This window comes from Theropithecus gelada, chromosome 4 (assembly GCF_003255815.1).
Source record: "Theropithecus gelada isolate Dixy chromosome 4, Tgel_1.0, whole genome shotgun sequence".
Classification (NCBI taxonomy): domain Eukaryota; kingdom Metazoa; phylum Chordata; class Mammalia; order Primates; family Cercopithecidae; genus Theropithecus; species Theropithecus gelada.
The window spans coordinates 168,384,486-168,393,087 of record NC_037671.1 but is presented as its reverse complement, the minus strand read 5'-3'; the positions used below and the strand labels follow the sequence as shown (position 1 = coordinate 168,393,087).

At 42.5% G+C, this 8,602-nt stretch overlaps 1 long non-coding RNA gene across 1 annotated transcript; it reads left to right on the top strand.

Annotated features, from left to right (window-relative positions):
• Positions 1-339: 339 nt before the first annotated feature.
• On the top strand, positions 340-8,001 carry LOC112623489. The gene is made up of 3 exons (XR_003119149.1): positions 340-1,218; positions 4,225-4,356; positions 7,118-8,001. It is a non-coding gene; the product is annotated as an uncharacterized LOC112623489 (long non-coding RNA).
• Positions 8,002-8,602: the final 601 nt, after the last annotated feature.

Sequence of the window (8,602 nt, the reverse complement as noted above, 5' to 3'; positions counted from 1 at the left end):
GCTCTCTCGCTCCTGCTCTGGCCATGTGATGGGCCTGCTTCCTCTTTGCCTTCCGCCTCATTGTAAGCTTTCTGAGGCCCGGAAGGCCAAGCAGATGCCAGCACTATGCTTCCTGTACAGCCTGCAGAACTGTGAGCCAAATTAAACCTCTTTTCTTTCTAAATTACCCAGTCTCAGGTATTTATTTATAGCAGTGCAAGAACGGCCTAAAACATCAAGTAAACAGATTATTCCAACACAGCAGAGAGCACTGTGACAAGGTTACGAGGTCACAAAGGGGAGAACAAGGAACTCTGGGTGGTGGCAGAGAGTTTGCAGTGAAGCAACAATATCTTACCAGGGTTTTGAAGAATGAACAGAAGCTCTGTGTTAAATGAAGAAGAAACAGGAGTCCCTCCAAGCACAGGAACCACTCATGTCAAGATATGGGGCAAAAAGAGAGGACGTATTTGGAGACTAGAGAGTAACTGAAGGCTATCATTCAATCGGTGATAGTCTTCATGCAAGTTAATATCAAAGGCAACCTGAATTTCCTCAGACTTCATGAACTGGCGGTGAAGGGTGAGATCACACAAGCAGTAATAACCCAGCTCTCCCTGGCTCACTGCCTTACTTACTGGACTTTTGGTCCCCAGCAAAGCTGTCCCCATGAATTTGGGAGTCTCCATTCCTGTCCTTCCACTCCCCTCAAACGTCCTTGCATTCAAGGTCACATGGTAACTTGACTCTTCTCACCACTACTTCTGTGGGAATGCGGGGACCAGGCCAGAGCTGTGGGTGCTGCCCTCCCCAGAGACTTCACTATGCCCAGGGAGGACTGACTGGAGGAGGGGACCAGGCATCTCCCCTGCACTCTGGGCCCACAGCAACCCTGTATACCAGCCCGTATTAACCTTACCACTCCTTCCTCCAAAGGGCTGAGACCTCAACCATGGGACCTGGGTGGTGATCACCACAAAACTTCTTCCTGAAAGTTCTTCTCCAACAACTTCTCACATTCAGTTATTCATTCAACAAACATTGAGCAACAACCTAATATTCTGGGCTCTGGAGACCGAGTTCAAAAGAAGACAGCAGGCCTCTGCCCCCGCTTCCTGACAGGTCACTGCATCTTGAGTGCTAAGACTGTCATCACAGAGTGAGGAGGGGAACTGAGCTCAGAGGGGTAGAACCTCCTGAAAGGGCAGAACAGCTCATGCATCCTGCCAAGGTCAGAAGGTCAGTGCCTACTGCATCTTCCTCTCTTCCCATCCCCGATTGTGTTTGAGGTGTGTGGGGCGTGACCCAGGCTGGCAGCCAGTAAAGCCTAACTGGTCCTAAGACTAATCAGCCCAGCCCAGCAGCCAGCTTCAGGAGTCTGGCCAGTTCATTAAAGTTCCCCAGAGTCCTTGCTTGTTTTAAGCCTAGAACTCCTGTCAACTCTTGACATTACCCTCCCCCAACTCTTCATATCTAACACACACACACACATACACACACACCCCTCCACCTTGCATTTTATACCCCAACCCCCTAGGGTTCCTCAATATTTCCCAAAATAAAGTCCCTATATGCCCTCTTGTCTGTGCACCCAAGCTGCTACCCTTGGCTGGAACAAGCTCCTCTCCCTCCCCAGCGAGCACCTACTTGATCCTTCATGACAGCTTAGGTATCCAATACCTCCTCTGGGTGGCCTCTCTTGGCAATACCAGTCTAGGTCACGTCTCCCTCCTACTATAGCCCATATTACATTATGTTGAAATGTAACCCAAATGAGCTAGTCAAATGTCTGTTCACACCGAAATAAGCACCTAGACACAGGAACTAATGATATCTTACTCATTGCTGTCCACATAGTAGAGTCTCATTTAGAGTTGATTGAATGAATGAGTGGGTGAATGGTAGAATCAAAGTGGAAGAGCTCAAGACAGTTGCCACAAACTAGGCTGGATTTCTTGTCATTTTTAACTTGCTACCAGTTAGTCACATGGCTTATGGATGAATTAGACTAATTTAAAGATACAGAATCAAATACTTGATTCAGTTTCTAATCAATGAATCGGCTGATTAGATCAATCCATTGCAACTGCAGGGCTCTTTCTTGAAACACAGAAATTCTACAATATACTTTTCTTCAAACTCTCTGTCTGTGAGTACTGAGTTATTTAATAAAGGACAAATTTTAATTTTTAAAACCTAGTGAATTATATTTTCATAAATAATACCATACAATCATTACTAAAAATGTTGAAAAAACACCAAGTATCTGTTTTCCTGAAACAACTCCCAAATGTGCAAGAAATTTACAACTTATGTTTTCATAACAATCCTCATAATCCCTAGTCTCAATTTTTGTTTTAGTATTGAAAAATAACAGCTGGGCACGGTGGCTCACACCTGTAATCCCAGCCCTCTGGGAGGCCGAGGCAAGTGGATCCCCTGAGGTCGGGAGTTCAAGACCAACCTGACCAACATGGAGAAACCCTGTCTCTACTAAAAATGCAAAAATTAGCTGGGTGTGATGGTGCATGCCTGTAATCCCAGCTATTCGGGAGGCTGATGCAGGAGAATTGCTTGAACCCGGGAGGCAGAGGTTGCAGGGAGCCAAGATCGCACCATTGCACTCCAGCCTGGGCAACAAGAGCAAAACTCTGTCTCAAAAAAAAAAAAAAAAAAAAAAGAAAAGAAAAGAAAAGAAAAATCACTGGTGTTTTTATTGGTATTTCTAGTATTGGAAAACAACTGGTATACTTAACAATATTTGTTACATGGCAGAGTAAGAAAGGGAAGAGGAGAAGGGGTTATCTTACATGCTCATGAATGAATTATATTCAGTTCCTTCCTTCATTGTCTCTTTCCACTTCAGATCCAGAAAGAATTAGGAGTGGAGGTAGAAGGGAGAGATGTCAAGATAGGGTTACCATTGATATATGTAGCATCACAAACTAATAAATAACTCATAAATCCTCTGCTTCTTTCTCTCCTTCCTTTCTCCTTATATTTCCTCAGTAGGATCAGTGACGATTTTGAAACAGCCTGGTCTCACATCACATTCAGGAGATTCTGCCTCTGAATTCTTAACAGCCTGAGAGATGCAGTTGGGGCTGACCTGCTTGATCATATGCAAATTAAAAGCAGATGCTAGTAATGAGAACATTCCAGCCAAAATCCAAAGCTACCCCAGAGGAGTGGAGCATGAAGACACTTGCTGTATTGGAACAGTCATCTATATATTACAGTAGGGGAAAGCCTTGATCCCATTCCCAGAAATCTTCACGACCATTGAAGATGAGGTGGTTTCTCCTTGGGTACAGCCCAACCACATGGGTGGCAGAGGCCAAAGATGGGCTGAGGGGGCTAAAAGCTACCATATCTGCTTCTGACTGCCAAGTGTCTAGAGAGATCCTTTCAATGCACTTGTAACAGATCTCCCCTCCTCCCAGAGAGTGGGGATGGGAGAGGCCTAAGCCATACCCATGCATTCCAGCTGGTCAATCAACAGGGAGGCGTTTAGGGGCCCTCGAGCTACCTAATCACCAGTACTGGTCCACCGTTTGCAGCAAGGTCCTGAAATCCTCCTCAGAGGTGTACAAATCCTAATGTACTTGTACTCAAAGGCCAGCTGGGAAACAAAGAACATGAGCTCAACTTTGTAAAAGGATCTCTATCTCCTCACATTGGAAAAACACATGAATGTACCCTACCACTACAGAAGTCATTTGTACATGGTCCTTACCTTTCTCTATCCAGAATATTACTAAAGAAAATGACAAAGGAGACAGGAATAGGTGAAATAGTGAGCTTTCTGGTCTCCCCACCATTTAGCCTAAAAAATGGAAATGGACATGGAAACATTTAATTTCATCCTTATAACAGATCTGATACTCAATTTTTTAAAAACCTAGTAGTTTAACTACATATGAATTTAGAAATTTAATATTTATAATGCAAATAGGACATGTTTACATGGTAAAGGGAATGAGGTAGGTGAAAGGGAGATTTGAAGATTTTGAAGCAAAAAAGTAGACATCTTTTTTCTCCTATCATATTTTTATATGTAAATAGAGGGAGATTCTTTCTTAAAACATGACCACAATATTATTTCACACCTAAGAAGGAACACTAATTCTGTAATATCATCAAATATATCCGGGATAACTTTTTTTTCTTACACTTTGAATAAGAATTCAAAGTCCATATATTTTGATTGTGCAGTGTTTCTTATAAATCTCTTTCCATCTATAGGTGCCGGATCCAGGGCAAAAATGAAGATATACGGGACCTTAGGTGACAAGGAAGAAGCTCCCAGGCAGCATGTGGGATGGACCCAAGGAGAACGTCAGAGAGAAAGGTTCAGTCTGGTGTCTCCTGAAGCAGGTGAGGTACACATGGACATGAAGGATCCCATCCATCCTTCAAGGGTATCGCTGAGGCAGGAATGAGAAAACAAAACAAAGCAAAATGGGAAAAAAGCACAATTCTCATGAAAGATGGTTACAGCTTATTCCATAGAACCCTGGCCTAACTTTACCTTCAAGAACATGACCTGACTTTGCTTCCCACTGACAAGATGTCACCTTTTACAGTTCTATTCGGGTTCAGGCAAAAGAAACAGCATGCTTGTGTTTCAAAGGTGGCAGCATGCTGACGAAGGAGCGTGGAACTGGTGCCTTCAGGACTCATGACAAGACCTTACGGAGAAAGAAGTCACCCAAGGGCAAATGACTGGAGTGTGGAAGAGTATGGAAGAGCTGGACCAAATCCACATGGTCCGGTCAGTTCTCCAAACATCAAGACCCTGTGCGGTGAGGGTGAGCCATCTCAGCAGAAAGGTATACCTCCCTGCCCATGCCACCTCCAACACTTCCAGACCTTCTCTTCCCTCCTTCCCCAATCCCACCCAAAGCTCCAGTTCCAGCAAATGTGGGAGTGCAACGAATGCAATTAGCTGGGGTGATGGCAGCAGCCCTGAACTTGGACTCAGAAGACCTGGCTTTAAATTTCGCCTCCGCACTTACTGGTTGTATGACCCAAGGCGATTTACCTCCCCCTCCACTTTTCTCATCTGTGAAATGGGGTAAATAAGAGTCCCACCTGATTCAAAAGGTTATGAGGATGAAATATGGTTGAGAGATGAGAATCCTTTTAAACTTCTCTGCAATACTAATGATGATAATGATTAAAGTAACTTAGTTGCAAAATAATGTGAATGACATTACCTGGCCTTTAACCCTTCAGGAAGTGTTTATTCTTTAAAGGGAAAAGTTTGTCAAACCAAATGAATCCTCTTGGTGAAGTACACGGATAACATATTTTGGAGAGAGATGGTAGGCCAGCTCCTGTGACCCTCTCTAACTGAGGCTGGGGCTAGGGAGGGAGGCCCTTTCATTCTGGCCTCATTTTTGTTTCAAAGGGAAATGTGGTCTCTCTGAGGGAGGAGGACAGACAGGCAGTATAACTTCTCACGTCTTTGTGCATCATTTTTATTAGTTCCTGGCCCACATTTTTAAAAAAGAATATTTACTCTTAAATGACACACTTTAAAAGCATGCTTTTCTAAATGGCAGCAATTGGACCCCATGGTGTGGCCAGTGCATTCAGTCTGAAAACCCTATGGTGACACATCACTGTGGTCCTGTGGAGATGGGTCCTGTGGCGATGTATGTCTTCCTTCTCCTCTAGTTAGCGCCCTGTGAGCTGGGAGATTCAAATCTGATCGCAGCTTGAAAGCTTCAAACCTAGAGTCCTCCAAGCTGGGAAGCTGAATTGCTGCTCTAGGGCTGCGTTTAGATTGATTTTCTGAATGCTGTCACTGCAGAGGAGCTAGTCAACTTTTCTCAAAATATTTTTCTCATCTTTTTCACTTTCCTCTCTCCAGTTTGACATACGGAGTTATAAATGTACTTTCTGGTTTTGTTTTATGCCTTGATTTTTATTTCTGATGATTCTATCAAGCTGACTGCCTTCAATGTTTTCTCTATTTAGGAAAATGCACTACTTCCTGTATTCCTCACCTCCCTCCACCAGAGATTCACTCTCCTGGCCCACGCCTTGTGCCTGGCACACAGGAGCATTGGAGATGCCCCACACCTAAAGTCCATACCTTAATGTCTTGAAATAAATAAATGAATTTAAGGAAGAAACTCTGAAATAAACTGGGGCTGAATTATACAGTAGCTGGCATCACAAAATTCTAATCAAAGCTAGGGAATTTAATAACGATCCCTGCCTAAAGACCTAAAAGCATGTTCTTTTGTTACTTTGTTAACCGTCATGAGTTTTCACTGTCCCTTCTGCTACTGCCTTCAATGTAACACTACAAATAGATTAATTACTAAGAGTAAAAGGTTTTGTCTCTTTTCTTTCTTTTTTTCTGTTTCTTTTTTAAAAAACTAATTGTGAAATAGCTAATTTAAAAGGATCATTTTTTTAAACAACAGTCTTAAAAAAAAAAAAAAAAAAGCTAAATGTCATAGTGCCCTAAATTCTTTTGTGTTGGTGATTATATTGTATGTCAAGAAACCATCCTGAGGTGATAATTAGATTTTATCTGCAAATGGAGGTGGGAGGATGAGAGTAGGTAGTAGCATCAACATTTCACCAAAACAATAAGACAATTCACACGACCAGGTAGGAAAAACATTACTCAAACAGGAGGTTGGGGCTACTGTGTGATTAAGGGAATTTTGACACTATAATCATCTAGGGTGGGTGTATATTTTATTTGCCTCTCTATGGCCAGACATTTAGGAAGGCAAACTGGAGCAAGAAAAAATAGACTGATAACCAAAATGTAAAATATCTCTGTGTTGATCATCATGGAAGTGAATAAAACAGGCCACAAAGACCCCTTTTTTCCCACAGAACTTTTCAACAGATGGTTATACTAGTTGTTTCAGAATTAATACCAAGGATTGAGGGTTGGAGGCATGTTATTTAGAAGCAGTGCTGGTGTGAAAGTGACAAGGTTTTTGGCCCCAAGTAACACCTCCCAATTTGTACAGCAACCACAAATGTGCTTCAGGCAAGGTGGCGTCCTACATTTTAACTTACCCCCAAGAAAATATCCTGAATTTCACAGGTGTTCTCAGTAATATGACCTGACTGAAAATAGCTTCTATTCTGTATTTTTCCCCAGGTTAAAATTAAGCTCGGCAGGCTCGATGTAAATGTGCAGACAAAGCAAAGCAGGAAGCCTCCCACACTAAAAAGGGAAGATAAGAATCACAGAAGCCGGGATGGTTTTTATTGAAGGGCATTTCAAAGCAAATACAGACATCTACAGCATATTTGTAAATCCTCCGTATGTGTATGGAAACACACACCTTCACACAGCAAAACTGGATTTGTTCCTGAGTAACAAAACGTCCTAAGAACAAAACGAAAGCAAACTGAATAGCAGAAAAATACTTCCATCGTATACCACACAGGATTATTTATTAACCTCAACACACCAAGAGTTAAGAAAATAATGCAACAGGAACAAAGGGCAATGGATACGTACCGGGAAGATCACAGAGAAAGAAAATGCAAATGGCTAATAATATAAAATATTTCCTAGGTTCTATAGTAACCAGGGAAAGACAAAATTACACTTTTGACCTCTTAGACTGGCAGTGACAAAGGTTATTTGAGTGACCAAACTTTAGTCAGGCTCCTGGATCTTCTAGGCCCATCTGGGCACTTCCTCATAAAATACAGTTTCAGCAAACGCCCTGCTAAATTGGTTTACCAAGAACTCCTACCCTCAGTGGAGTTCCTTATCTCTTCACCTTTCCTCAGGTGAGGCCTGATCATCCTGGCCTATCTTCAGCAAGAGGGCCCTAACCCTGACGTTTCCTCTTAGTAAATTTCCATCCACTGACACTCACAATTTATAGCCAGGAGCAATCTCCTTGGCTTTAAATTATTTTCCCTGTTATATTCAGAGTTGAGCCCAATCCCTCTCTCCGACTACAAAATCTGATAGCAGTAGTCCCTATACCTATTGCAATGGTCCCAAATAAAACCTGCCTTACTGTGCTTTAACAAGTGTCATTGAATAATTTTTTAACTGCAAATTGTTGGAGGTAAAGACATTTTTAAATGTCTTCAATTAGTTTAGCTACTTCCATGTAATGTTAGAATCTCCATCAATTTGCTAGTTACTGTCCCTTCCTGAGAAGAAGCAGACACCATAGCCCCGCATACTTTGGATTCACTCCTAAGTTGATATTTATATGAATGAAATAGTTATCGCCCAAACTTTGCTTTCTACATTTGTATCAAAAAAACATGATGCCCCTGTGCCCAGCGCCCCCACCACTGGATCCCCAGCCTCACTCAGAGAAAGTGTCAATGTCATTGCGATGATCTACAGGGTACCAACCCGGGATTCTTTTCTGTTCCTTGGGGCCTTGTTCTTCTCTCTGCCTAGAAGGATCACCCTTTAACTTCTCTCAGGCCTTTCTTCAAATGTCACCTTCTAAGTGGGGCCTGCCTTGGTTGCCATACTTACGGTTGCAGTCTGCACACCTTCACCCCAGCACACCCTCTCCCCTTCCTCTGCTTTGTAATCACCATCTAATATTGTTTATTTAGTTTGTGTATTGTCTCTCTCTCCCAGCAAAGACTCTCTTCTTGA